Source organism: Myodes glareolus, chromosome 26 (genome assembly GCF_982192425.1).
Source record: "Myodes glareolus chromosome 26, mMyoGla1.1, whole genome shotgun sequence".
Taxonomy (NCBI): Eukaryota; Metazoa; Chordata; class Mammalia; order Rodentia; family Cricetidae; genus Myodes; species Myodes glareolus.
This window is the reverse complement of record NC_142051.1, coordinates 34,559,631-34,585,404: the sequence shown is the minus strand read 5'-3', so window position 1 is coordinate 34,585,404 and position 25,774 is coordinate 34,559,631. Positions and strand designations below refer to the sequence as shown.

The following is a 25,774-nucleotide window of genomic DNA, read 5'->3' as shown; positions in this document are numbered from 1 at the left end:
AGAAGGGAGAGGAGAAGGGGGAACAATGGGAGGGGTAAAGTCACCCCCTGACCTTGGCTCTCACTTGTCCCCTCACACTTCCTAGACCACAGCATCTCCCACACTCCAACCAACTCCAGCCTAAGCTCCATTCACTACGACTCCACGAGTCTATCCCGGAAGCTCCATTCACTATGACTCCATGTGGCTATACCGGAAGCTCTGATCACCACATGGCTATACCGGAAGCTCAGTTCACTATGACTTCACCTGGTGGAGTTTCTCACTCCCGCTGCATATAAGAGTGATGGCTTCCTGAGTGGGAATCATGGACTTTTAATACACTTTTAATTCTTTAATTTTATGTCATCTCCCCCTTCCTTTTCCTCCCTCCACATATACCCCCCCTTGCTCTCTTTCAAATTCATGGCCTCCTTTTCTTTAATTGTTGTTTTGTATGTATGCCCCGAAATATATAAATACAACCTGCTGCCAGACATAGTGGTGCACACCTTTAGTCCCAGCACTTGGGAGGCAGAGGCAGGTAGATCTCTTGAGTTCTGAGGTTAGCCTGGTCTCCAGAGCAAATTACAGGATGGCCAGGGAAGCTACACAGAAAAACCCTGTCTCAAAAAATAAATAAATAAAAATAAATAAATAAATAAAACCTGCTTAGTCCATATGTTACTTGTACATATGTTTTCAAGGCTGATTATTTGCTATTAAATACATTTTACCATAAAATAATATTATATTATGGCCAGGGTTTATTATACTTGTGGGATTTTTTATATTAAAAAATAAAAACTAAGTTTCATAGAGATGTACTTACTTGAAATCCTAACGCTCTGAAACTGAACATTTCTTCTAACTTATTTGGCAGGGAAACCTGACCTGAGCTGAACTCCCCAGGCCTGGATTCATTTGGTGACAAAAGTTGACCTGAGCTGACAGCAGGCTATTTATAGTCTGTACTTCTGCCACAGTGTGTGAATATTCATCAGACCAACTGCAGAAATATTAATGTGTTTGATTACAGAGGCCTTTTCCAGACCACATCTCAAGGCCTTATAACAACTGGTATACACATAATATCATCCTTTTTAAAAAATCTGAATTCAGCAAAAATCCATTTTGTTTGTTTTTTTAAACTCACAGTAGTCCAGACTGGCCTTGAACTCCTAATGCTTCCTTCTTTAGCCTCCCAAGCCCCAGGAACACACATGCACCTCACAGGTTCAACAAAGGTCTAAATACAAAATTCGAGTCCTGTGCTTATTTCAATCTAACTTCTCTGAACTTTAGGTTCACTGAAAAGTCAAAATACTTTAGAGACATTACTTCCTTGAGAAAAATATATTCTTAATTTCAAGTATATAACTTGAAAATAAACCCTGGAAGACCACGAGTTCTGTTTTTTAAGTATAAAATAGAGAAAACTTCTTTTTACTAAAGTTTGTCATTCTACAAAGCAAAAAGACCAAAAACAAACAAAAAACTCAAGTCTTGCTTCCGGTTCCCAGAGAATCATCACAGAGGCCTCCAGCCAAGCATCAGCCACAGGAAGGGGAGGAGCCAAGCCGTCTGCCTCAGTCTGTCACTCTGTCCATTTCAGGGTCTGCCAAAATTATGTTTTTATGACTTTTGTTGCAATTTATAGTTAACCTTCCCAGCAGAAGGAAAGAATCAAATGTCTCTCTCAAAACAGGACAAGTTCAAGGGAATCCCTGCTTTCTCATTTTTATCTGAATGTGCAGCTAGTTTCCTACTCAGTAGGTAGAATGCTTGCCTAGAACCCCTGAGACACACACACACACACACACACACACACACACACACCATTATTTTCTTAAAGAAAAAAATAGAATTTATGTAGCAATAGTAATCAAACTTCAGAAACGGCAAATTAATAAACAAAATCAAGCCTAAAGAGCCACTGGGTTCCATAAGTGAAGAGGGCATTTATATATGCACTATAACCAGGAAGGTGCAAGTCCGCTAAGTGACAGTGAGGTCAGGAGACCTTAATTCTCACGGAAAACAGAATTCTGGAGGAATCTATTATAGTTTATCAAAAATTCTCCAGGGCTGTAATCAGAATTTATGAAAAGCATTCCTGTTTAAACAATCACTACTATGGCTAGTGTGTGTGCGTGTGTCTGCGTGTGTGTGTGTGCGTGCGTGTGTGTGTGTGTGTGTGTGTGTTTTAAACTATAAACAGGCATTTGGCTGATACAAGTCTATTATATTATCAAAAATCAAAGACTGGAGAAGTTTTGTGAGGCAGAGACTGAGTTTGAAACACCAGGTTAGGTATAGTCACACACACCGGCCACCATGGGAGGCTCTAGAATTTTGAGACAGCCTTGCTACACAGTAAGACTTTGTTTCTTTGAGAAAAAGAAAAAAAAAACAAGAGAAAGAATTATGATAAATATTTATTGTTGCCTAAACTCAAAAAATGATTAACAGGTAATATCTAATGTTACCAGGGTTTTAAATTTTATCTTGCAAAAGAAAATTAATCCTTAAGATGCTTATAAGCCACTTTAAATGATGAATTATGGCTCTTGTGACCAAAGGAAAAACCCTAGCTAGATGGTGAGACACAAAAATGTCAAAAAAAAAAAGTACACCTAAAGTTCTATCAATCAAACTGGTAACTGGCTAACTTATACCACGACATGCAGGAGTGATTCCGGTAACTAGTCAGCTGACTATAGAGAAATCACAATGGGCTGTTCAAGTGAGCTCAGTGTAAGCAGCGAGTTCTTTAAAAGCAGAAGAGGCAGCCAGAGAGAAGCATAGAAACCTGACTCCTCCCTCATGCTTGCTGGCTATGCAGATGAAGGGGAGCAGCCTGTGGAAGACCCCCTACCCCAACATCCTCACAGAATTTGTTGTGGAATATTAGTTTAACTATGCAAAGATGTGTTGTATTTGTCTAATAATGTAAAGATGTGTTGCTTTGCCTGCCTAAGGTACCTGATTGGTCTAATAAAAAGCTGAACGGCCAATAGCTAGGCAGTAGAGGGCTAGGTGGGGCTGGCAGGCAGAGAGATTAAGTAGGAGGAGGAGTCTAGGCTTGAGAGGGGAGAGGAGGGAGAGAAGAGGACAAAAGAGAGGGAGACATCCAGGGCCAGCCACCTGGGCATCTGCCAGACAGACATGAAGTAGTGTAGCATGAATAATAAAAACCCAGAGAGAGAGATTGGGGTTCAACCCAAAAACAAAAAACAGAAAAGAAAAGCAGCCAAGCCACTGGAGAAGTCTGACCTCTACCAAGGCTGGGCAACGGCAGACTAAGCAGCCAGAGCCTCTCTCTCCTCCCATTTTATATTCCCTGTAGTGCTAGGAATAAAGGTGTGTGACTCCTAGGACTGGGATTAAAGGTGTGAGCCACCACTGCCTGGATTTGTTTCTGCCTTCATTTCATGTAGCTCAGAGTGGCCTTGAACTCAGGGGTCCAGCAGCCTCTATCTCCCTAATCCTGGGATTAGAGGTGTGTATCACTGTTGCCAGAGTGGCTTTAGTTTTGCCTCTGGCCTTCAGGCAAGATTTATTTATCAAAATACAAATAATATACCACCGCAGAGTAGACACACAGAATTAAAGAAGGGTAAAAAAGCCCTGAGGTAAAACATAGATGACGAGAAACCACTTAAGTTATAAGTGTCCAGCTAGTGGGACAGGCATAAGACAAGGTCGAGAGTTCATAATTAATAAAAAAGACTCTGTGTCACGATTTGGGAACTGGTTGGTGGCCCTAAAGAAAGCCTGCTACAGAACTAAACTCAGCCAATGAACTGAATTATTTCCCAAGACCTAATGATTAAGAGGGGAGGAGCCCAGGCATAATGCTGCCTCGACTTTCTAAGGCCCTGGGCATCTCTACCCCAACTTCTAACTCACAGTAAGAGAACGAGTGTGTATTGCTCCAGGCCAATGAGAGACCCTGTCTCAAAGAAGGTAGCAACTGTTCCTGAGGATGACAGCATCGAGTTGTCCTCGAGAGCACACACACAGGGGAAAAAAAAAATCTTTATTTAACTGTTAGATCGTTTAAAAAATTAAAATGTTGTAATATAACATTTTATTATGTAACTTCAAAACACTACCTAAAAACAAAGAATGTTTCCACTAATTCAGATTCAGATTACACAGAGCAGGGACTGGGGGCTAAACGGGAACAGAAGGATAGAAGGCTCATTTTATCCCGATCTTCAAGTACACCCACACTAATTAAAATATGTGGAAAAGAGTAATTTTAGCCTTTCATTATTTAAAGAGCAGTTACTCAGAGTTCCAGTTAGTCTTAGAAATAGCATGGCAATCATTAGAGTTCTCAAGCAATGGAATTGCTTGCCTCCCACAGCAATCAGAAATAGACAAAGATCGCTAAAATGTCCAAAAACTAAATTGACCTAAATGGCAACACTCTCTGGCCCACCTCTAGAATTCTGGGATTGCTTCAGCTCACTAACAGAACGCCAGTCTTACTGGAGCTGTGGTCCACCTCTAGAATTCTGGGATTGCTTCAGCTCACTAACAGAACGCCAGTCTTACTGGAGCTGTGGTCCACCTCTAGAATTCTGGGATTACTTCAGCTCACTAACAGAACGCCAGTCTTACTGGAGCTGTGGTTCAGTTTCTACTATTGAAGAGCCCGGTGAACTCATTCTATTTTAGCATCAGGTACCCAGGACGATTTTGGGGGTAGCGTGGACTATCAGCGTCGCAAGAGTCTACGCAGGAATAGCATGCAATATTCTAAAATGAGACTATATTTTAAGGGCAGGCTTTTGTGTTCAGGACTCCTTTGCAGAAATGAAGTTTGGGGGGAAGTTTCAGGTCTGTGGTGGGAGAAGAGAGGCCGGAGAGGCCAGGGCGGCTGTTGGTCTGCTGGAGAGACCCAGGGCACATCGGTGGGAACACCTGACTGCAAGCAGGGACACAAACTCATCCCATCCTTTAAACTCGCGGCAACCTGGGACTGCTGGCTGAGCGAAGCTGCAGAGGCTGCTGGAAGAAACTGCTGTACCCCCAAAGCAAGGGCAAGGCTCACGTTTCACTAGGGCTTGGGTTTTGCCTCCTCTACAGAGTCGAGTTACCCTGGTTTTGATGGGGCGAGGGCATGTCAGTCGCTTCACATCTGCTTCTCCTACTCAGTGTACACGGACAAACACACTCCTTCACATCTGCTTCTCCTACTCAGTGCACACGGACAAACACACTCCTTCACATCTGCTTCTCCTACTCAGTGCACACGGACAAACACATTCCTTCACATCTGCTTCTCCTACTCAGTGCACACGGACAAACACACTCCTTCACATCTGCTTCTCCTACTCAGTGCACACGGACAAACACACTCCTTCACATCTGCTTCTCCTACTCAGTGCACACGGACAAACACACTCCTTGAAGTGTGCTGTCACCTTCGCGGCGGCGGGAAAGTCTGCACCCTGGACGCTGTTCGCTGTTTCCCGCTGCAGCCCCCTGGCCTTACCCTTATCGCAGCACACCAGTTCCTAGAGAAGAGATTCCAAGAAAAGAGTCGGGTTCCCTAGAAACATTAAATTAACACAAGGGATCTGGAAATGAAACAACAGATGCCTGAAAGCCTTCCCCTTGCTGGTTTCCTGCTTTCTCGGAAAATCTTTGCTTTAAAATAGATTGGATTGCCCGACTCGGCCAGATGCAGCTCGAGACCTGCTGGGGAGCAGGAAAGCGGTGAGCCATCTTTTAGAAAGATTTCTCTTTCCCAGGTGATAGGAGAAGGCCTTCGGGTTGTTGCTATCAGCCAGGACGCTGAGCTGCTTGTGTTCCAACAGAAACCATCCACAGCTCGGACTTGCAAATCTGATTAACCCGAGACTAGGAGTACAGTAGTCTGAGGACCGAGCCTGCCTTACTTAGTTCAGAGCCTAGAAAGAGCATGCCTTGTCCCCTCTTTTTTACTAGGAAGAAAATGTCTGTTTTGTTCCCAAATCTACGTTGACCATTACTTAGAGCAAGTCACAGAGATGGGAGGCTCTTTCTGTTTAGCCAGGCTCCGACTCAGCGGAAACGCAGGACTAACCAACCTCCACCAACCCTATCTGCAAACTCAACACACAGGGTATAATCTCTAAACCAAGGCAAAGTCTGATAACCACACACCCTAAGGGCCATCCGCCGCAGGCTGCTACGTGTATTCCATTCCGGTGGCATCTTCCACACACGTTATTTTGGTAGCTGAGAGTAAGATGCGAAGCTTCCTGTGAGGCTTGAGAAATTTACAGAAGAAATCGTTTTCCTGTAGCTTCTCTGCCACATTAACTTCTTTCCCTTGATAGTCCTTACAGAGGGACTCAAAATCCTTAGGGTCCATCTTAACCCTTCTTTCTAGTAATCAAATCCGTATTCATAAAAATCCAGATTCATAAAAGGATTCATAAAGGCTTAGCCCAGGCTTGGGTGCTCTGGATGAAGGAACAAACACATTACAAGATATTCTAAACGAAAAGCAGCATCTTTGCCTAAGCATATGAACAACAAAACCTATCGTAAAACTCTCAAGCGGACAAAACCACCTCCCCAGAATAAAGCAGGTATACAGTTCCCCTAGAAGAGTTGCTGTGGGTGCCCTGGCTTTAGTGGCTCACGGGGGACACACAGAGTCTACCACTCCCTCTTGATGGTGGCAAAGAGAAAGGACAGCTTCATAGGGACTTCCCTGCTTCGAGCTTTACGGCAGGCCTGAAGGAAGGCAGGGAGGACTCTAAACTGTTTATAAGAGAGCGAAGGCAAACGCTGCAAGATTACTTGGCGAGCAGGACCACAGGGAAAGCTGGAATCTGCAGACTGTAAACGGCAGAGCTGCTTAAAACCGAAAGTCAAACGGCTTGGAGCAGGTAGGTTCACATACAACAAAGTTATCAAAGGAACATACTTCCTATCAAAAATAATGCCCGCTTTGCCGCTAGCCATTAAGAAAAGAACCTGGTTACATGGAAAAATAGCTAAGCTGCTACAGAAATAATAAACAGCCAAGTAGATGTTAGTCAAGGCTGACTTTGTTTTTAATAAATGACAAAAAATTTCCAAATGATTATGAGTGACCAAATGTGACATTTTCGGGCCGGGGTGGGTCCTCACCACATAAGCATTCCTGCAACTGAGATAATTTCCTATTCTAAGAACGGCCTCCGTCTCACTCTCTTGTATTACAGCAACAAAAGCGGTGGCAAGCATTCCCCCAGATTCTTTAAAAACATTTCTTAACTTAAAAGTAAAACCTCCAGTAAATCACGTTATGGAAGGTTTTGAGAAAGCAACATATTTAAGAAAAAAAAAAAAAAACAAAAAACTCTTTAACATCATAGGAAAAATGCCAGTAACTTAAAAGCCACACAAGTCTCTTTTCCGTAGCTAGATGGTGCCTCATTCCTGCGAGTTTATCACCGTTAACTGAGGGTTTATTTTCTTGTTTGTTTTTTTAAGAAAGAAAACCGTTAGATATCGAAAAGAAGTTATTCCAATTACTCCCCTTGACTAGCTAATTTCAACTCGAACAAAATATCTAGAAAGCACCTGGTCTGCGTCAGCAGATTTTTTTTCTCCCCCTATTTTAAAAGTCAGTGGCACGATCTTCCGCAGGCTGCTCTCTCTGGCCAGACCCCCCTGCTGCAGCGCAGTCTTAAGTTCACCATTTGTTCCTATACTAAAATGTTTATATTTTCTGTTAGGAGACACAGCAAACGTCTTCTGAAGTTAAGCGTTCCAAAATAAATGATTTGAATGTTCTCGCGAAAGCCTCTTATAATGAAACGGGATGGGCAGAGCAAGGAAGGACGTGAAACAAAAGCCTGGTTGAGGTTAGCAGTCCGCAATGATTTCTGCTGTTCTCCCTACACGATCCTGAACTTAACATTAAGCACAGGATTTTTGTATTAAGAAATACAAAAAGAAAAAGTCCTTATTTCTACGATGAGAACAATAATGCTAACCTCTACCATCTTTCTTTTTCCTTCTGTGCCGCTGGCACTCTTCTTGAGTTTTGAAAACTCAGTGGCATTGCATTGCCATAGCTCCTGGGAACATGGCAACAAGACCTGACAACAGTCTTGACGCTCCTGACTGTGTGTTTGTGCTGACACTATGTGTGATATTTAATCCTAGGAGTCTTTTTTTTTTTTTTAAGCTATCCCCTGGTGCCAATAAAAGAGATTCTAGATTCGCAGCTCAGGCAAACCCGGCCATCAGTAACCCGTCGGTTTACCCTAAAACCAGACTGACGGCATAAAAACCAGATAGCACATTTTAAAATAATGGATTAGATCCATTCAACACACATCCTGTTGGATGAATGGGGATCAGCATCAAATCCATATTGTAAATAAGTAGGCTATATATAATTTTAGGGAAGAGGCTACAGTGCCGAGCTGGCAGCACCGGACTTCCTCCTAGACTCTGACCACAACCAAGTTCGGTCAGCGCAGTCCAGCTCAAAGGCAGCCAGACCCCTACACAGAGGCCCTGAAATGGGGGAGGGGCACATACAGCCCCCAGATTCCCGATATCCTTTCAAAGTCACACTTTACCACTGGAAATTAGAGAAAGACATCCCAGAGACTGAATGACTCCTCGCGACAGTTTCCAAAGCCAACCAGACACCCTGCCTGTCCCTTACCCCTGATTTCCCCATATCCCTCCCTCCCTCCCTCTCTAGATCTCCTCTCATTAAAGCCGAATGCTCTGACTTACTAACGTTTTATTCTCCCTTAATCCGGTCCCCGTGATCTTCTGTAACTTTCAACAGAGGAGGGTTTTACTGTTTATGGCCATGAAATGGGCGGCCGGGCTCCATGCACAAAACAGAGCAGGCCCAAGTTAGGGAGGCCTCGGCTTCAGTTCGGGACGAAGCTGGCACTGGGCAGGGTGAGGATATCCGGGCATTATCCTGGTGGACTCACCCTAGGACTGGCTTGCCTAGCTTACAGAGTTAGGTCACCTCTCTGTTGGAAGCAGCCTGAGGTTGGGAAGGGCATCTCCAGAAGTTACTCCATAGAATTCCATCCTGCCTTAAACTACGATGAGACGGTAATGGGCTTCGGAGGGCAGGGTGCCCGGCAGGACTGAGGCCACAGGGCCCGCTTCAGGTCCTTGGTCCCTCCTTTCTTCTCCCTCTCCCAGCCCCCTCTTCAGCCAGCCCTTTTTCCTCCAACCTTAGAAAAAAAAATGAGCAGGGCTGTTGTTTTGTACCAGCTAACAAAGCAGCTCAGAAGCGGCAGCAGAACACGGCTGCCCTTTTCAAAACGAGCCACGTGGTCGGGTCCGCGAGCTAAAGGTAGCCCTCACAGAAATGAATAAAGAGGGAGCACTTGGGAAACTCCTGCTTGCCTTCCGAATACTAGTCCTGTCCCCTGGCAGCTGCCTGGGGACCCAAATGACTTTCCATGGTGAGCTACATTTTCTCACCCCCAAATTCTCCCTCAGACCAAATTGCTAATGTGTCAGGTTCCAGCTGCCTGGATTCCCTCAACAACATTCCCCTGTTCCATAAAAAGCCAGCAAGTGCTAACACAGCAGTCCTGCCGGGTTCCTAGAACTATAAACTGACTACCCAGATCCCTGGCCTGGGAAGGCCCCAAAGATGGGCAACCGGCATGATTTAAAAGGTACCCAGTAGCCAAAGTGACACTTTAATGACTGGCAGCCAGGGTAGACAAGGTGGGGCCACCCCTGTTTTTCTCCTGGTTACTGTATTGTGTGCCTGGGAACTGTATGCAGTTCGGACCATCCTCCTGCTTTTGTGGCCATATCCACCCCTAGGAGGGCAGCATTCTTACAACAGACGATGTCCAATGACTTTAAAAACTGCACCTATTAGACATTGATTAGTAAAGGGCAAAGTCTGAATTTGTTCTTTAATGTTAATATGTATACAGTAGTCAATATAGTGACAATATATATTTATATAGTCAATATGTATACAGTAACCAATATAGTAGGCAATATATATTTATACAGTCAATATGTATATAGTAGCCACTGCCTTCCATCTGCCTTTAGGAAAAATATCACCATCCTAAGTATATGTAAATGCTTTGTTTTTATCTGAGGAACCATAAAAAGAAGATTCCAGAGCATACCCCTATCAGAATACAGCAACAGTTCACGAATGGAAATCACTGAACATGCTACGCTGGTCCCTCAATGGGCAGCTAAGCTGCAGCCCTCCACTGCCCCAGCCCCTTTGGGTCACATTTTGTAACCTCTTTATGAAATATACGAACCTATGGGGGCCATTCTTATTCGGCCTCCAAACATCTGGGTTTAAGCGTATAATTAAGTGAAGGCTAATTGTGCCTATCAAGTAGATTTGCTGGGCGTGTGCTGTGCAGATGGTGCGTACCAGGTGCTTAGCCAGCACCGGGTACCTCCAAGAGCGACCACAGGGCTGGCTGCTCGGTTGGGCAGCACAGTCAGATGTCAGTGACATCTGTGAAGTTAGAGGTGGAACAATCATATGCTCCACTTGACACTTCTTCCCAAGACACAAGAGGCCCAAGGTAGACACCTCTTTCCCCACTATAACCACCACTGCTGGTGACTATCAGTCTCTCGAGCAAGTGTAACATCACAAGGAAAATCAGTTTGAGTATGTCTACTTTGTCTATATTATCTCTGTGCACGCTGTGCATTCCTGGTACCCACAAGAGCCAGAAGAGGGCATCAGCTCCCCTGAAACTAGAATTATAGACGATTGTGAGATGCCATGTAGGTACTGGGAACTGATCCTGGGTCCTCTGCAAGAGCAGCCAATGCTCATAACCTCCGAGCACTCACTCTCTCCTGTTGTAGAATATTATTTTAAGATGCGTTACATTTGTTTATGCTGTGGAACATTTGTGCAATGGTGCAAAGATGTGTTGCGTCCTTTTCTGCTGCATTTGTTTAACTCTGTGAAGCCGTGACTCTTTGACTGTCTAAAATACCTGATGGTCTAATAAAGAGATGAACGGCCAATAGAGAGGCAGGAAAAAGGAAAAGTGGGGCTGGCAGGCAGAGAGACGATATAGAAAGAGAAATCTAGGAGAAGAAGGAGCAAAATAGAACAAGGAGAGGAGGACATCAAGGGCCAGCCACCCAGCTACACAGCAAGCCGTGGAGAAAGAAGTAAAGAAAGGCATACAGAAAGAGAAAGATGCTGGGCGGTGGTGGTGCATGCCTTTAATCCCAGCACTCGGGAGGCAGAGGCAGGCGGATCTCTGTGAGTCCGAGGCCAGCCTGGTTTACAAGAGCTAGTTCCAGGACAGGCTCCAAAACTACAGAGAAACCCTGTCTTGAAAAAAATCAAAAACTACGTAAATAAATAAATAAAATAAAGAAATAGAGAAAGATAAAAGCCCAGAAGCAAAAGATAGATGGGATAAGTTAAGAAAAGCTGGCTAGAAACAAGCCAGGCTAGGGTCCGGCATTTATAAGTAACAATAAGCCTCTGTGTGTGTGAATTTTTTGGGAGCTGAGTGATGGGCCCCCAAAATAGCAAAGAGTAAATAGAGTAAAAACACAACCAACAACATTTTGGCATTCCAGTGTGGGGCTAGAATTAAAAAATCCAACCCAACACTCTCCAGCCCCTCTTTACAGTAAATTTGAACAATATTTCCTAAGCATTCCCTGTACTGGAGTCTTAACTATGTGCATGCGATTTCTTAAAGAGACAGCTGAAGGTCAAGAGCAGAGGCAGGAAGGAAAAAGGGCAAGACCTACGGTGTCCCCAGTGTTTACCTGCTTTGTAACAACAACCATTCATTGAATACTCACTTTGTTCCAGGCATGGACCTTGGCAGCTTGACCTATATTTCCTCTAATCTCACAAGTTCTGACAAGGGAAAGAATACGGATGCCATTTCATGGGCAAGAACCTGAGGCTCGGAGCAGAAACCACGTGCTCAAGATGACGGGTTGTTAAGGGGCAGCACCAGGAGTCTGTACTGCTGCACGTAGTAGGCCATCTTCTAAAATAAATCTCCACGACAGAAGCAGCCACTTGCAGCGCATTTGGTGTGGTTCTGTCGGTTCTTTATATCTCATTTAATGTTAGTGGCTTCGGGAAGTTTGTAATTTGAAATGAGAACACTTCAGTTCAGAGAAGCTCAAACTTGCCTGAGTTTTATACACTACTAAAGTGATGGAGCCTAGATTTGAATTGTAACCCGGGTCAGTCTGACCCCAAAATGCACTCCACCACTAACAAGAGTTTCCCTGCTCAAACACATCACACTCCAACTTGTTCCCTCTAAAAGAGAATGTCGAAACGAAAGAGTGGGGCCAAGATGGTATCTTCAAGATATCTCTAAATAACCACTGCATTAAAGTACTCCTCAAAAAGCCATTAGGGAGCATTTTCTCTGCAACTGCCCCCTTGTTCTGCTCCCCAAATGTCCTCGAGAGTTCCCTAAAGCCAGGCTCTTCACTACGTGTGCTTCTTTCTCTATCCGACAAGAAATGAAGCAATCTACTTCCAAATCCACCTTTACACACAACTCACATCTTTGCAGCTGAATCTCAAAAGGCACTATTTTTATTGTTTGATTTGTTTTTATGTGTATTGGCGCTTTGCCCACATGTATGTCTGGGTGAGGGTACCAGAGTTGTGAGCTGCCATGTGGGTACCAGGAACTGAACACAGGTATAGTTGGGATTTTCTTTGGGCCACCAACCAGCTCCCAAATAAGGACACAGAGACTTAGCTTAGGCTTATTCCACTGGTTCTCTTAACCTGTTTCTATTCATCTACATTTGCATAAAGGCTTTTTATCTTTCATTCTGTAAGCCCTACTCTCCTGCTTCCTCCCTGTGTGGCTGGCTGGCCCCTGGTGTCTCGATTCCCTCCCTGCCCAGAAGTCCCACCTCTACCTCCTCTCTTGCTATTGGCCATTCAGCTTTTTATTAAGCCAATCAGTTGCCTTAGGTGGGCAAAGTAAAACAGCAACACATCCTATATAATTAAATAAATGCAACACATCTCTACATAGTTAAACAAGTATTCTGCAACATAAACAAATGCAAGTCATCTTTACCGAGTTAACCAAATGCAATATATCTTTGTATAGTTAAAGAACGATTCTGCAACACCCAGATCCTCTGGAAGAGCAGCCAGTGCTCTCATCTGCTGATCCCCCTCTCCAGCCCCAAGGCACTATATTAATTAGCCCATAATTGTTATCACTAGGCAATGTTCTTTGAGTAGACAAGATGATGTTTAGCTACTGTGTAAATTGCTCACGGGCCCCATGAGTAATGGATCTCGCTGGTCTATAATTATTTGAGTCAGAATCTTGCTATGTAGCCCTTGCTGTCCGGCCTCAAACTTGCAGAGATCTTACTGCCTCCGCCTCCTGTGTGTTGAGATTAGAGGAATGCACCAGCAAGTCCACCTCATTTTACAATCGATTATGGAGATGTCAAACCTTTCGAGATGTTCCTAACATGACAGTCTGTCAGAAAAAAAAAAATCTTCTCTAAACCAAAATCAGCTCAATCACCTCTCCCTGGCAACTTTGCTAAATCCTATCAGGATATTTCATTTTGTAATAGAGATATAAGTTCAGTAAAGAAAACTAACTTTGCTGATCTCCTGATTGAGCAAACATGATCAACAGAACTTCCTCATTTCTGTCAAGACATTTACCCAACACAGCCTTCACACTGATTGGGTTTGCAAATCAAATAGCTGGCCAACTATTCCTTTAAACATGGTAAGAAAGAAGAAGCCTTGTAATTCTTGGGAAAACCTGAGACACGATATGTCTGTGTAAGCTGATACCCACCAATTACTCTCAAAGAAATGCGAACATAAAAAGCTTGCTTGTCCCAGCAATGGTCTGTCATGAGGGAGTCACAACGAACTCGAGCAAGGCAGGAACTGAAGCAGAGACCAAGGAGGAGCGCTGCTTACTGGCTTGCTGCCTGTGGATTGCTCAGCCTGCTTTCCCATGCCATCCAGGACCACCTGGCTGCCCGGGGTGGAACCATTGGCAGTGAACTGGGCCCTCCCACATCAAGCATCAATCACAAAAATGCCCTACAGATTTGCCTACAGACCAATCCTTAGGAGGCATTTCCTCAATTAAGATTTCCTTCTTCCCAAATGACCCTAGTTGTGCCAACTGACATAAAAAATAGCCAGAACAAGTACTGTGTTTAAATGCCAATCTGAGAGAAAAATAGTAACTTCTGCTTGCCTCCACTGCATTATCCTTTCGAGTACAAAAGCAGTCAACTGCTGTTGCCCTGGAGAACAAGGACTTTGGAGACAGACAATCTTAGGTTCCAACTGCCCGAATAAAAGCATCATGACTGAGAACAAACTGCCTTAACTCGCTGAGTAGAAATTCCTAATTGAAAAAATGTAAGTCATTTCACCTTGAATGAAAACGAGGACCTGGAGCCTCCAAGGTGTGGCTGAGAAGGGTTTCATTGTAGATACGCAGGAGACAATAGCCAGATGCACCTGGAAACATCCAGACTGAACTAAGCCATAAAAAGAGGTGGGGGGTAGTGGAAGAGAGAGAGAGAACAAGTAAACCAAGAGAGAAGAACCAACACAGCCTGTGGCCAAAATGGCTGGGTTCTGTAGGAATCAGAAACTGGAGGAAGGGAAGGGAAGTCCCTGAGCTAGGGAGGTTCAGGGTAGGAGGTGGGGTGAGACGTGCTGAAAGGTGCCAGGATGCCAACAGCATGGATTCTGTAACAGAGAGACCCTGAGGCCAGCATACACTTTGTATGCCCATTGGCGCCAGTTAGCCATTCCCCTTGAGCATCTTCGGAACTTCATACGCCTATTACAGTACTTCACTGGGTGCCAACATGAAGCTCTTAGCCCAAGGCAAGCAGTAAATGACAGGTAGTGAGGGTCTCAGTCAGAATAGTAAGGTGTTGCTGGTAGCCATTTGTGGCTATACTGTTCTCACATATTTGTGTCCCGTTTTTATCTGAACAATTCCTCTTCTGTAAAGCACAGCGTCTGCTCTACACGCTACGGTATGGTTCGCGGCACTAGTCTAGAGATTTATCCACACATACAAAGACACACAGAGACAGAGAGGGACTACGGGTCATCCTTGAAACAAGAATGCCATCTTTATTGTGCTCCAGGGAAGCTTATATAGGGATCCTTAACTGCTAGCCACGCCCAGCTCTTGGGATTTCAGCTGTAAAACCCACCAGAATTCACTCCCCTGCCATCAGGAACTCGTGAGGGTCTCGTGCTCAGAGCAGCTGCAGGCACAGGAAAACAAGTTGTTTACTCCGTTCACTCCAGCAGGCGAAGGGTCTGCGGCAGGCAGAGACAGTCAAGGGGTCTGGGGTCTGCAGCCCCCAACACTCTTCTGCTTATTAATCTGTAAGAGCCCCTTCTAAACTCCGGGTTATAACTATTGGCTGCATATGCAGCCAGCCATTTTCCCATCTTGACATTAGTTTTTAGCCTTAGATACCAAGCTCTTATTATGAAGAGAGGGCTCTCACAGAATTGCATCTGCTTTTGCTTTTAAGTCTTCTCTAGTTCTGCTAAGGGTGTCAGGCCGACAGAGGACTGCAGTGGTGCCACCACAAGACACGAGACAATAAAGATGACATGGGCATTGGTTTCACCGTGCTCCTTTTATAGAGCCCTTATTTACTTTTACTTAAATAATTCATGTTGATGTCCAGATTTAACTTCATTCTTTTTTGTCCCAAAACGACTTGTATGAAATCCCAACACGTTATGAATTCTTCAAACTCAAAAGTTATTTAAAATGCCATTTATGAATAAGAAGGCAATTATTCTTAGCCTAAAATTCTGAGACCAATAAGCTCTAAACATAAATGGGCTTGTAGCATACGCTCCCATTCCAAAAGAGAGGAGTGGAGGCGTGGGAAAGATTAGACTCAAGGCTGAAAGAGAGCAGGGAAAACACCAAGTGCTGTAACTCCATGCCCAGTGTTGGGGGCTGCAGACCCCTGGCCCCTTGACTTTCTTTGCCCACCTCAGACCCTTTGCCTGCTGGAGTGAACGGAGCAAAACCCCTGTGCCTGCAGCTGCTCTGAGCACGAGACCCTGATGGCAGGGGAGTGGGGGAGTGGGTTCTGGTCAGGCCTGCAGCTGAAAGATCCCGAGAGCCGGGACGTGGCTATCAGTTAAGGATCCCTAATTACGCTTCCCTGGAGCACAATAAACTTGGCATTCTTGTATCATGGATGACCCGTGTCCCCTTGTCTCTGTGTGTGTGTGTGTGTGTGTGTGTGTGTGTGTGTGTGTGTGTGTGTTTAAGTCTCCAGCTTAGTTCCCGGCTCGCATACCATCCCCTAGTGCAGGCGCTACAGCGCAGTTGGGGGGGGGGGGGGTCAAAGGGCTTAGGTAGTTCTGCCCCCCCCCCCCAGAACTATACGCAACAGACAGTGCTCTCTCAGACAGTCCTGCTTCTCCGGCTCTGCTATTGGCAGCACATGTAGCTTGTCTCTCAGGCTAGCTCCACTTCACGCCTGCCACTTCACTGGCAGTCACCCCGCGATAACCACATCCCGGGGCACCCCGGGATCTTCACTGCAAGCGGAGCTGCACCTTCCCCACAGGACTCTTTTGGCCTCCCCATAGGGGCTCCAACCATGTCACACGGGGTCAGGCCTCAGTTGCAGCTTCAAAACCGGTGCCACATAAAGGTCTTTTTGATGCTGCCAAGTCCAGGGGCCAGCTTTAGATGCAGGCTTGGCCCGGTTGGATGACAGCTTCTGTGTGCTGGCCTCGTTGTCAGATGAAGCACGGAGGATGATGCTGGACTCTTACTAATCAGTTCCATTTTCAGCCCCAGATGACCAGCATCCGTGGTCCCGGGAAGCCCAGACAGTTTCACTTCGGCAGAGCTGGGCCCTTGTCAATCACAGCTGATTGCTCAGCCCCAGTTAATCAATAATCTCAGATTCTTAATCCAAAATACCACATAAAGGGCTGAAACAGTCCCTGCTGCCCTCTGAAAACTTTACATTGCATGCATTTCCGTCAACATTCCGTATCTGCTAAGCTCCCACAGACCAGCCCACTAACCTCCGAGCACTCGAAGGCTTTTCTAACTGCTTCCACAATACTCCCCCAAAATAACAGAGTCTGCAAACACAGCAATCCCCTGTTCTTAACACCAACTTCTGTTCTGGCTTTCTTTCATTTGCCATGACAAAACGCTCTGACCAAAAGCAGAGAGGAATAGGTTGGTTTGGCTTACACTTCCAGGGTACAAGCCGTCATCGAGGGAAGTCAAGACAAACTCAGAAAGGGAACAAACCCTGCTTACTGCTCACTCTAGAGCCCACTCACTGGCTGGGGCTCAGCTCACTTTCTTCCTCAGCCCAGGTCTACCTGCCTGGGGATGGTGTCACCCATCAGTGGGTGGACCCTTCCACACCTACCATCAGTCAAGACAACCTCACAGACGTGGCATCAGGCCAGTATATCTGGGTGACTCTTCAGCTGATGCTCTCTTGGATGTCTCTAGGGTATGTTGATAGCTAAAGCTATCTAGGACAGAAGGCTAATCTTAATCATCTACTAAATGACATCTATAGAGTCACCTGGAAGATGGCCCCGGGCATGTCTCTGGAAGACTAACTAGATCAGGTTAGCTGGAGTGAAAAGACCCACACATTGTGGGTGACACACTCCCCAGACTGCTAACCTAGACTGTATGAAAGGAAGCAAGGAAGGGGGAGGGAGAGATAGAAAGAGAGAGAAAGGAAGAAAAATTGAGCTGAGCACAGGCACCCATCTCTCTCCCCTTCCTGATTGTGGATACAATGTGACCAGACGCTTCAGGTTCCTCCTGGCGACTTCTGTCGTGATAGATCATCTCACGGATCTGAACCCAATGCAGCTCTCTTCCTTAAGTCGCGTTTGTCACGGTATTTTTATCTCAGCAACAGAGCAGTCTGTGAGGGGGGTTCTCGCGTTGGGGAAATAGAGGTGGAAAGACCCTTCCTGAATGTGAATGGTGGTCCATGGGCTGGGGAGCCAGAGTGGACAGAAACAAGATGGACCATACCCTAGAACCATGAGTCAAAATAGACCCTTCGGTTTGGGATATCCTGCTTGGGGTCCCATTCCAAGCTCAGGTCTCACTCCTCCCATTCCAAACCACACCCTCAGGGCAGCAAGCAGAGGCCCCTCCCCTGGAGCTACCCTCTTCAAACTCCACCCTTGAGAAAGCCTGCCAAAAATCAGCACCCCCTTGGGACTGCTCAAGACCACACCTACAGGCTACTTAAAACCTGATAGCCATATTTGCTACTTGATACCTCTCTCATTCTCCTGAGTGTCACCCAGGAGTGCTTGCTCAGATTATTACATCTGAGCGGGGACAGAGATCCAATAGCTGGGGATTCAAAACTTACCACCTTCCAGGTATTTCATCACAGCAACGCAAAAAGCAAGCAATACAGTAATTCCTCTTTCTATTGTACTGGACTCTGCTAACATGTTCATAAGGATTGTTAATTTATGCTCGTGAAGTTTATAATTTGTTTTTACAGAATCCTTGTCAAATGTAGGTGCCCATATCATAATGACTTCCAATTTCTTGGTCTACATACTACTTTGTTTTTATTTTCTATATTTTAGTGCTTTCGTACTTAATAATAAAACATCACCATATGGAGGGCTAGAGAGATGATTCAGCAGTTCAGAGTACTTCTTGTTCTTGCAGGGGACCGGGGTTCAATTCCCAGCACCTGCATGGCAGCTCACAACCATCTGTAACTCCAGTTCCAGGGGACCCAACACCATCTTCTGGCCCCCATGAGCACTGTACAGATGTGGTGCACAAACATGCAAACCACCCACAGATATAAATATAAACCCTCTATATGTCCCTCATTTATCCACTTCACTAGTACCAGGTGTTATTTTTCTGACCCTAAGAATCATTTTCTCTAATTCTGTAGACTATTTGATCATATAGCGATTCAGGCTGGAATTGCACCCCTCTCTGCTCACAGAACCTCAGGAGGAAGCATTAGGGCGCGGTTGGCTCTGTTGTTAGAGCCCACATTGAGCGATGGCTGATTTTTACATTGGGACATTATGTATCTGAAGCAATGGTCCCATCTCGTGGGGACAATGGTCATGGAGGGAACAGATGCAGATGTCCTGAACAGTCACAGACCTGCACGGCTCAAAGGTCCGTGAACTATTTAATCCTCATCAGCTTCAAAAACCCTGTACGATGATCCTGCCACCTAACAGCCCTCTGCGAAGTCCACAGGAAGCCGTGCACAGAGAAGGAAAGCCAGAACACACAGCCATTTGCGCTTCACTTAAGATCCTAGTATCTGTCTCGTTACTTGAAAGCAAACCCGGGAAGAATTCACCAGCCTTGAACCCTGCTTGGTCATCAAAACAATTGAAAGGGCCATGTTTGGAATGTACGGTTTGGAGCCCCATTCCAGTCCCTGTCCTCAGCACCCCGAACTTGGAGCTGCCCTCTGCAAACCCCACCCTCAGTGTGCCAAGCGGTGGCCCCTCTCCTGGAGCTGCCCTCTTCAAACTCCGCCCCTGAGAAAGCCCACCAAAGGCCAGCCTCTCCTTGGGGATATTCAAGACCACGCCTATAGGCTACTTAAGACCTGGTAGCCATATTTGCCAATGTACCTGTACCTTTCTGAGGGTTACCCAGGAGTGCTTTGCTCAGATTAAACCTGGCTCTGTTAATTCAGTTTGATTGGCTTATTACATCAGAACTGGCGGATTTCATATCCGGGGATTTTAAAACCTAACAATTCAACCAAGGTGACCTTCTCTGGCTGAGTTTTCCCTCTTGAGCATCCGTAAATAAGGCAAATTGCATGATAGGATTACCAAGAGTTGATACTAACAAGATGAAATTGCAAAAGATATAAGGATCTTTCAAAATCTAAACACACATGGTGATTATCCAAGAGCAGACCATGAGGGAGCAAGCCCAAGGTTAGGGCTGTAGTATTACCCTGAAACGGAGACGGTGAATGCCAAAGCTGACCCTCCATCTCCCAATGTCTTCAACAGGTCTAGTCCCTTCTAATTCCTGCACATGAGAGGCCACATCATGTATGTAGTCTAATCTTGTCTTCTATAGCCACTTGTTCCCTCCCTTCTACTACTTCAGTTAGTAGGATTTATGGCAGAAAGCAACAAGGAAGGGCTACCATGTAGCTCTTTAAAGTTCATGGTCACTGTTTGTTTTTTAACCTCAGTAAGTTTTTATTTTTTTAGATTTGATAATAGCCCACATTAGATGTTCTAGAAGAATCTCTTCCCTAATATAAAAAGCAACAAAATGAAACAAAATCAAATAGCTAAATATAAAAAATACATTGCCCCAAATAACTATATATTGTCTCAAATACAGAGGCCTCACGAAGTCAAGAGAGCCATAAGTAAGTACTCGTTCCCTGCCAGCTGTGCACATTAACTACAAAAGCAGTGTGCACTGCGGGGCTGCAAACGTGCAGGCTAATCCAGAGCAATCACAGGATTTGATCAGTGCTGGTTTAAGTAAAATTATACACTTTTGAGACTGGAAACATTTACCTCTCTGAGCTTCCTCGTCTGTAAAATGAGGGAAGTACTATCTCACAGGAGGCTTTTTATTTGTTTGTTTGTTTGTTTGTTTGTTTGTTTGTTTGTTTGAGGCAGGGTCTCTTTACTCAGTCCTGGCTGTCCTGGAACTCATTCTGTAGACCAGGCTGGCCTTGAACTCTCAGAGATCAGCCTGCCTCTGCCTCCCAAGTGCTGGAATTAAAAGTGTGCCAGCATGCCCAGCAGGAAGAGGCTTTTGAAGCGGAAGAGAAATCAGTAAATACAACAAAAGTAGGGACAGGTCACCTGCACCCAGTTAATTTCCTATTCAAATCCTCATACACTAAACGGTCCATACAAATGCCCCAGCTTCTCATCCCACAATGGACACTTTCTGCTTGGTATACAAAGTCTTTCCATCACTCGCTGCAGTACATTCTATAGCACAGTGTTCCATAAGACACATTCTCTTCAACACAATTAGAGTTTCTTACAGCTTTCCACAGCCTGCTATGTACAGATACTGTGGCGTCACTTCCAGTCACAGCATTCCCCATGTAATCCACAGGGGATGTGGCTGGGAAGAGAGGAGCCCAACTGCCTGGGGCAGAGGTCTTCAGACTTCACAGGACACCTAGGTCCATTTCTTCCTTCCTTTCTTCCTTCCTTCCTTCCTTCCTTCCTTCCTTCCTTCCTTCCCTCCCTTCTTCCTTCCTTCCTTCCTTCCTTCCTTCCTTCCTTCCCTCCCTTCTTCCTTCCTTCCTTCTTTCCTTCATTTCTACTTTCTCCTCTTTCTTTAAATTGATTTTTCTTCTTCTTCAAAACCAGTTTGCGATGTGAAGCTGCAGGGAGCGGAGCAGGCAGTGCTCGAGGGAACTCATCCGAGCACTGCTTGGAATCACAGAGGTCCAAACGGCTTTAGTCTTGGATATGCCATCCCTCTAATACCCAGAGTGAACCGCTGGTTAAAAATGAAAAGCACCGAGACCACTGGCGGTAAAACATAACAAGTCCACAGAGAAGAGGACCTGAAAGCGAGAGTGTTCCTTTCAGAGGCAGTCAACTGCTCCAGATTCCTTTGTAGCCAGACATGAACAATTATGCTTAAGCCCTTCTGGGCCTCTTCAATACTGGAACCTTACCTCGAACAGAGTTCTTATCTTCATCCTGCCCCTTCTGTCTCTCAGCTCCCTCCTGAAAGGCCCACTGCTCCCTTAGGCCCTTCTGGGCCTTATATGACCATTTCTCTCTTCCTCCTCAGACTCAGAGATTTTATTAAAGCCTCCGATCTTACTGCAAACGGCTTGGTCCCAGTACCGCTCAGTCAATGGCACAGTTGATTTTCAATTTTTTTCTTATGGCAACAACTTCTGCCACGGCACAAACAAATGACCCCCCAAATTTTTTGTATCTAAACCTTCTCTGCTCTATACTTTTGAAGCCTCTTATCGTGAAGTTTTCCTGCTTTCTATTCTTAGAGCTCCTTTCTCTCGCTGGGCACGGTGGCGCACCCTTTGACGTCAGCACTCAGGGGGTGGAGGGAGGTGAATCTCTTTAAGGGTCGGCCTGATCTACAGAGCAAGTTCCAGGACAGCCAGGGCTATGTAAAGATACTCTATCACAAAAAAAAAAAAGTCAAAAACCCTTATCTCTACGGTTTTTGTTCTCTGCTCTCAAAAAATCTTTAAGTCTATGCTATAAACTCTCGCAGGATTTGTAAGTTCATTGGGTATGGTTAAAAAAAAAAATCTGAAATAAAATTTAACTTAAAACATACCAAAAGGTTTAGAGTTAAAAATCTATACATAGGTAATTTTAATTTGCCACAATTTACTATATATGTGATTCAACTCTTATTTCGGATATACTGTATATGTAACTTGGATTCAACTCTTGTTTAAAAACTAGATCTACAAGGAAAATAGATTTTTTAAATAGCAACCTTGTGGCTTGCCCCCATCTTGCCTGATGATCTCATCAGGACAGAAATAACAATGTCCTAAGGGTAAAAGGAGAGGACCTGCAACCTAACTTCTCCATCTTGATAAGAGGGCCAAGTGGTATAAACCAACTGAAGCAACAATTATAAGACTAGTCCTACTGAGTCCTCTGCTCACCTTTGGATCTCCTATCTAGATAGTGACCTTGAACTTCGGATGCCCGCCCACTACCTCTTTAGTGTTCGAATTACAAGTGTTTTCCACCGTTCTACACGCAGTGTCAAGGGTCAGACCTAGGGCTTCGAGCATGCTGCGCAAGTGTTCTCTCAGCGGAGCTACATCCTCCGCCCTAGCCACCAATCCGCTTTCACTGTCCCTGTAGTTTATCTTTGCAGACTGCAGTGTGACTGGAATCGTAGGGTCGATGGCCTTTGTTGAATGCCTTCCCCCAAGTGGTAATAGTCATTTACTTATCCTCATGGCTTTCCACGAGCGACTAGTTTCTCCCAGGTGCTGCATAATATCCTGTTATCTGAATGTACCTTGCTTATTTATCCATGCACTTTCTGAAGAACAGCTTGGTTGGTTTCCAATTTTGGCAGTTTTAAATAAAGCTTTATAAGCACCATGGGCACGCTTTCTTCTGGGCTATACAATTTCAGTTTACTAGGTAGGTAAATACCAGGAAGCACTAGTGTGGCTCATAAGATAAGACTATGTTTCGTCTCCTAAGGAACTGACAAACTATCTTCTAAGATAGTTTCCAAGGCTGCACAGATTTGCATCCCCATCGGCACTGAGCGAGGGTTCGTGTTGCTCTGAATTCTCACCAGCACCTGTGTTGTTGGTGTTTTGGATTTTGGCCGGTCTAATAGGTATATGGTGGGATCTCAGTGTGTTCGAATTCGCAGCTCCCTAGTGATTTAGAATGCTCATCACATTTTCCGCTGCCCACTTGCCATCTGGTGTCTTCTTTAGCGAGGTGTCTACACAGGTCTTTGGTCTTTTTCTTATTGCTGAGTTCTTCGTATGCTTTGAATAACAGTCTTTTGTGTGGCTTTCTCTCTGGCTTGTTCTCGTGACAGTTTTTATTCCAAGAGTAGACCTCTCTTCAATGGATGTCTGTGGGATGTACCCCAAAAGTCATCACTATACCTATTGTCACCTAGATTCTTTTTCTCATTTTATTTATTTATTTATTTGCTTATTTGAGATAAGGTCTTGCCATGTGGCTTTGGCTAGCCTGGAACTCACTATGTAGAACAGGCTGGCTATACATTGAAAATATTTATGACTACCAGGATTATGGAGGAGGGGGCATGAATAACCAGAGCACAGGCTATCTTAGGGCACTGGACGTATTCTCTATGACACTATAACACATCATTGTACATGTTTCCAAATCCATGCAACTTACAACACAGAGACTGAGCCCTATGTAGACTACAGACTGTGGGTAACACTAACAAGCGGATGTAGAGAGCTGCCTCTCTTGAGAAATGACTTCTCTACCATAGACCAAAGCAAATGAAGCGAAGGGTCTAAGAAACGCCTAAGGGGTTACAGGAGCGTGTTACTGCCACAGCGGTCCCACGTGCAAACAAGCTGGAACTCTGCACATCGATTCCTGCCTGCTTCCATTAGATGTACCTTGTGGTTCTGGCTATCCCTGGAAAAGGTTTTTAAATAACAACAATTCCTAACACTAAAATTTGCCTGATTTTACGCGGTAGCCTCTTACGCGGTAGCAGTTTATCCTCCGTCTCTTTACACATCTCTTGGCACATATGGTCTCCTCTGCAACAAATGCCTGCTGGGAACTGCTAACATTTGTATTTGTTTAGCAACATTCTCAAGAAGTATTCTCCTGACAGATAATAACTGTCATGTGCCTGACATTTTCAGACAACTGAAAATAAAACCAATATGCTCATCTTCGCTGAAGGTAAGGGGTGAAGCCAGGAGTTTCCCTCTACTCGGTGAGTAGCGTAAGGAGGAACCGAAAGAAGAGGCTCTGGCCCCATTTTCTCAGTCCTAAAGTTTACTAAAATTTAACCTTGGCGACTTTCGTCAGCGGCCGTTAAGACTACTAGGTGAGAGGCAGGCAGATCTCTGCAGGTTCGAGGCCAGCTTGGCCTACAGGAAGTCCCAGAGTTCCTGGCCCTCCAGGGCTACATAGTAAGCACCTGTTTCGAACAAACAACAACAACAAATAGATACAAAAGTAAACAAATGGGCTCGAGAGTTGGTTCCACAGTGACAAGCAGTTGATGAGAAAACCAGGGTTCACTGTGGTTCTGCTATAAACTCAGGAATGACCTGAAAGTTTTCAATTCAGTTCTCCAGGCCTCTTTTCCCTCGGGAAGCGCCATTTACCTACCACACGGCATACTTCTCTCTTTTTCTCTGGACACAGGGGCTCCCTCGGCGGACCAGGCTCACAGCGGTCCTCCTGCGTCTAGAAGTGTTGGTACTACAGTTTGGCTCCACACCGTTTAATAAACACTCTAAATAAACTACATGAGCACAAAGCTCCCAGTGCAGGACTATTGGTTTTGGTTTTACAAGGCGTCACTGTATAGCTTCCAATCCTCCTGTCTCAGCCTCCAACATGTTGGGATTAGCGATCTAAATTTTAGACCCATACCCTTTACTCTTGAAAAGCCAGACTTGATCGCCTATCTACAGAATCCTACTTGCTACATTTCAAAATTCCACAGGAAAAATTAACAGTCAATTGTCCCCAAATTCTTTCAGTGTCCTGCAAGAGAGCACTGAATTAAAATCCCAAATCTGGTTCGTACAAGTAAACATTCTCTTACAAACCAGTCGGCTTTCCCAGCCTCTGATTTCCTGGTTCACTGGCCTGTTCGGCATGCCCGTTGGCCTTTCGGTTCCTGGTTCTACAAGTTGTTCAGGATGTGCTGGCGATGACAACAGGCTGGCAGCACAGTGACTGGGAAACGGCTCTCAAAGAGCAGGCGCTCCAGCGATGAGTGAGGGACAATGAGGGAGATACAATTAAGCGACATTTCAGCAGCGAAGTGCCATCTTGACAAAGCTAACACAGAGAGCACACTGGGTACCAGATGTTCTTTTAAACAGCACCTAGCATGTCCTATCCTCGGGTAACAGGTCTGTGCACACGCACCACCAACGCCTCGCATAAGAAAAAACAGAGCTCTGTTGAAAAGAACAAGCTGGAGAGATGGCTTGGTGATTAAAAGGCACTTGCTGATCTTGCAGAGGACCCAGGTTCAGCCTCCAGCACCCAAAT

At 45.1% G+C, this 25,774-nt stretch overlaps 1 protein-coding gene and 1 long non-coding RNA gene across 3 annotated transcripts in view; one reads left to right on the top strand and one right to left on the bottom strand.

Moving 5' to 3' along the window:
• The window catches only part of Cradd (CARD and death domain containing adaptor protein), a 157,493-nt gene that overhangs the window by 82,931 nt on the left and 48,788 nt on the right, over positions 1-25,774 (bottom strand). The gene's annotated exons all lie outside the window — the stretch shown is intronic.
• Positions 6,199-12,014, top strand: LOC125389710 (uncharacterized). Its single transcript, XR_007228520.3, has 2 exons — positions 6,199-6,875; positions 11,804-12,014. It is a non-coding gene; the product is annotated as an uncharacterized LOC125389710 (long non-coding RNA).